The sequence below is a fragment of the Arachis ipaensis genome, chromosome B9 (genome assembly GCF_059453495.1).
Source record: "Arachis ipaensis isolate K30076 ecotype BB chromosome B9, ASM5945349v1, whole genome shotgun sequence".
Classification (NCBI taxonomy): Eukaryota; Viridiplantae; Streptophyta; class Magnoliopsida; order Fabales; family Fabaceae; genus Arachis; species Arachis ipaensis.
The window spans coordinates 116,171,818-116,176,755 of NC_142444.1; the positions used below are offsets into that span (position 1 = coordinate 116,171,818).

A 4,938-nucleotide genomic window follows, 5' to 3' on the forward strand; every position below is an offset into this window, starting at 1 on the left:
CAAGGAAAAGTGTGTGTCATCGATGAAGAAGGGAGACACCATATCAAGGTAACATTTTTGCACTGTTAGAACCATTCTTTTCCTAACTTTTAGTATGCTCAGATGTGAGTTCATCTCAAGTAACTTTTGGTATGCTCAATTCCACTCTCTAATTTTTGTCTAGTTTATTTTCTTAAATATTAATTTTTAATCTTTTTAAATAAATTAGACATCACTTTTAAGCAGCATCGCAATTCGCAATCGCTTAAATAATGTTGTCGTGCATTTATAAACAGTTAGTTCTTCTCATTTAGGTGTTGGATCTTGCATTTCGACCCCCACCCGACATGTACTTTTATCGGGGCGGATATATGGTGGTGGCTGCCTATATTTTTGGGAAAGACTTGGCTGCCTATATGTTTTTATTTGTTCCAATATTTTGAAAGGTGAATGCAATGGTGCCTAAGACATGGTGCCTAACTTACTAAAAAAGACAAAGAAATAATATTTAATAAATTTTAAATATTTTACTTTTATTTTATACATTTTATTTTTTACTCGTAAAGGCAAGTTAGGCAATTTAGGCACCATAATAAAATACACCATAGAATTCACCATTTTAAAATTTGGTTTGTCAGTATCGCATGAATAGCAACCTACGGGTGGCAACGGGATAGGTAGGGGCGGGTTTTTGCTCTACATCCCGCTCCATCTTACAATAATCCACATAAAATCTGCCCCGCTCCTACTTGCAGATAGTAAAAAATTGAAAGTTGAACCCTAATCCGCTTCTGTGGTATCCTCCCCGTTTCTATAATTATTAAAATTCAATAAATAAAATTAAATTTCAAAATTTATATAACCATCATCACATACATAACATAAATTAAAATAAAAATTTAAATATGATACAATATTATTAATCATTTTACTAATTATTTTACATATATTATATATATTATATATATACTGATGCGGGTAGGAATGGATATTATCTAAACCCGATCACGCTCCGCACAATAACCTACTCTGGTAAAAATCCAAATTATCCGGCCTGAACGAGTAAGAGTGGGGTGAGTACCCGCGAGTTTGAGTGGTATTGCCATCCATATGACAGCGTTGTCCTCTTGTTGGCTTACATTTCAGGGAGATATTGGTTCCAAATGATTATTGCAAAGTTGATCGACAAGCTTTGTGGACCCTATGTCCTGGACAAGAAGTGGTTGATGATGTAAGTGCAAAAAACCTTAATTTAATACTATTACTAGCCTTTTTCCACAGATGCCATAAACTCAAGCTAAGTAAATTAAACCCTGTTTCAAATCCCATATAACGTAGGTGCTCAACCTAGTTGCCTTCATGATGACTAAAGAGAAACGTGGAAGGAAGTGGTTTCTGCCTACTACATTTGCTGTCAGTTAATTATCTATATTCCATGCTGGTTGTGCGCAATGTATTGGAAGGTTTATTATTGATTACTTCATATCATGTTAAATTGAAAAATATTTCAGCAATTGGCCGTACACCCCACACCATCTATTGCAAGAAAACACTTGAGTTTATAAAGACCAACTTCATGGGATATGCCGATCATATCACTCACATATATGTTCCCCTCAATAAAAATCGTCATTGGTATTTGATGGTGGTTGATTTCACCAACAGCAAGTTAGTATACTTGGACTCCGCAAAGGTTCCATTGGAGCACGATGATAGGGTTGCTCAAATGAGAAACGTTGTAAGCCGTAAACAAATGATTATTAATGTGTAGTCTATGTTAAGGAATAATAATTTAAAAAAAAAATCACATATTTTGTTTGAAGGCTTTCTTCATTGAGACCCTCTTGGCTAACCCAAAAATGTACGAGGAGAAGAAAGTTCTTTCTTTCCACCCCTCCACCTACGACATCAAGGAGCCTACCATTGGCCAACAAGCAAGAGATTCGTAAGTTTGATACCATTAATTACCAAATTAAAGAATGCATGTGCTATGATTTCTTGACTTAGCTTACTTAGTTCAAAGGATAAGGACTTTTCTAACTAGTAGTCTCTGTCGAACTTAATAATTTCTTGCAGAAAGGACTGTGGCATGTGGGTTTCCCAGTGGATGATCATGTCCAATTCTTGGTGTGATATGATTTGGTGGTAACCTATGTTTTTTATGTCTTATACTTACTTAAAAGGGTGTTTTCAAAACATCATGTTTTTATTACTTATATTTAGCTTAATTATAATTTTGTCTTTGATGTTTCCTATTTTATCATTGCTACAGAGGGTCAACAACCATAGTAGGATGCGCATGGCCGTTGACTTGGTGCTTAGGAACCACAACCCACTGAAAGATGAGATATGCCGTCGGGCCATCAAGGATTGGGATAGCAAGACTCGCAACAACTCACGCAGTCAGAATGAGTCCAAAAACGGATCCGCAGTGCCAAAGTCTCCAACCCTTGGATAATAATAAAGTGGCTACTCGTGGCCGAGGCATTGCACCAATGGCCAATATGTTGGCCTCACAGATCATGTGAAGATACTTCATTTTAACCATTAGATGATAAGTTGTAAGGCTTGTGGTGGCTTCATCTTTTATGTTTTTTGTGCATAGTTATTCCCTTTTGAGTTGAACTATTGTATGTGCTGTACACTTGGATAAATCATATAAATTTTTTTATTAAAGAAAATTAAATGAAAAATATATATAATAATTATTATTATAAATATTTTATAAAATTATAATTAAAAATTTAATAATTTTTAATATTAAAAATATTAAAAATAATTAATATTTATTTTAATTAATTTAAATTGGTTGAATGATTATTTTACTTGTCCGCTTAAATAAGTATTAGGGATTTAAATTTTATGTTGTTTATGTAGCAATTTATTAACTAACGATAGACTCTTAATAAATGGAACTTCAATTTGTAGTGGATTAGTCCTCAAACTGCTGAGTTAGAAAATATCATAGAAAAAAAAATAGTATTGATGGCAATACTTATGGAGATTTGTCTTTATAGAAATTTATCTATGACAGTTTTATTTGTTGTTTCATATTCATTCTTGAAGGAAAAATAATATGGTCAACATTATTACTAGTTAAAATTTCATATTTTATGATATGATTTTCAAGTTTTCAAACTTATCGACCTATGACATTACAAAAACGATTAAATTGGTTAATATTTTTTGATAATATTACCAAAATACCATCGTTGAGTATATTTTGTGTAAGGAGAAACCATAATAACTTTTGCTATTCAATATATAAATTTTTTATTGAAAAATGAATTATTATGTTCTAGATTGGTAAATATATTTTTTTCCAATTTCTTACACCATATTATTTGATAATAATTATCTTTAAAAAATAAATAATTATATTATCCTATAATATAATATACAATGTGATTTTTATTTTAAAATTATTCTGGTTAGTGAAATAAAGTTTAAAATAATTTTTTATTTTCTTACACGTTGAAATTTAAATTCATAATTGATTAACAACGCATCATTTTTCAATGTCAATAACTACAAAAAAAAAATTTATGTACAAAATATTTGGTATTTAATATTTTCAATCATTTAAATTTCAATTACCCTAAATTAGATTAGAAATTAATTATAACTTAATAATCGATAATATATATATATATATATATATATATATATATATATATATATATATAAGTACATAAATAATAATATTTAAGTATAATTTATTTTTTTTACAAGGCTAATGTATAATTTATTGAGGGTTGATTTATTATCCAAAATTTTTTTATAAACTTTGTCGTTTGTGAAAATAATTATCTCATTTTTATTATTATTTAAGATATTATTCATAATAATTTTATTACGTAATTAACTTAATTAATAATTTTTATTATTGTTTTTTACCAAAAAAATCAGTTTATACTATTTATATATTTTTTTAATATTAATAAGTAAGTAGGTAATGTACTATTATATTTATTATTCTAGATGATGGCTTAAGTTACATTTAGTATGTTAACTAATATAAATTATATTTTGTATATTAAATTCATTAAATTATCTATATTAAAAGGAGAAAATTATGCAATAAATTATACATTATAAAAATTAATTGATTTATACATAAATTATCTTTATAAAAAAATTATTTATCATATATAATAATCTTTTATATATATAATGTCATATATATATTAAGATGATATATTTTAATTATGTGAATTGTTATTGTTATTTATTTTTTATTGCATTAGTAAATAATACTTAAAACTAAAAGAGAGAAAAAAAAATTAATTTTTTTTTTAATTTGAATCGAAAAATATCTTGTAAGTAAGTGTATTCAACTTATATATATATATATATATATATATAGGGGTGTTAAAAATTTTTAGGAGGCAGGGATCTCCGCGAGGACCGCCTCGAATGGGACTCCGATAGTGGAAAATTTTTTCCGTTGGGATAGAGATGGGGAGCAAAATTTCTCCGAGACAGACGCGAGGACCTGAGCGGGGATCCCCGCCCCACCCCTGATAATTTTTCGAATATTTGAAATTTTTTAAATAATCTTACTTTATTTCTAACATAGGCGAGTTTTTTAGTAATTTCACCAATTAAAAATTTCTAACCCTATTATTCAGTCTTCCTTACTCACTGTGTTGTTTGCTGTGCCATATACTCTCTATTCCCAGCCCCAACTCTCTTCCATCTTCACTTTGTTCAAAATGCAAAACTCCCACAGCACCATACACCGTTCTCTCCCACAGTCCCAACTCTCTCCAGTCTCCACTTTGTCTCACCGCGTCGTTCTCTTCCACAGCCCCAACTCTACTCTTGCATCTACGTGTTTTCTTCCATCTATTCGCTGCTCGCCACGTCGCATCCTGCTGCTCCACCACCTCGTTCCTGCTCGTTGTCTACTGGAGAGCGTCGCTGCTGACGCTGCAATAGCCACTGGTTGCCCCTCTT

General features: G+C 30.2%; 1 long non-coding RNA gene across 2 annotated transcripts; it reads left to right on the forward strand.

Annotated features, from left to right (window-relative positions):
* The first annotated feature begins 1,551 nt into the window (after positions 1 to 1,551).
* LOC148546026 (uncharacterized) lies at positions 1,552 to 2,551 on the forward strand. 2 transcript variants are annotated; one of them, XR_015899122.1, is made up of 4 exons: positions 1,552 to 1,717; positions 1,803 to 1,924; positions 2,056 to 2,124; positions 2,252 to 2,551. It is a non-coding gene; the product is annotated as an uncharacterized LOC148546026 (long non-coding RNA). The 2 variants fall into 2 exon arrangements; XR_015899121.1 differs by having other exon boundaries at positions 2,056 to 2,551.
* Positions 2,552 to 4,938: the final 2,387 nt, after the last annotated feature.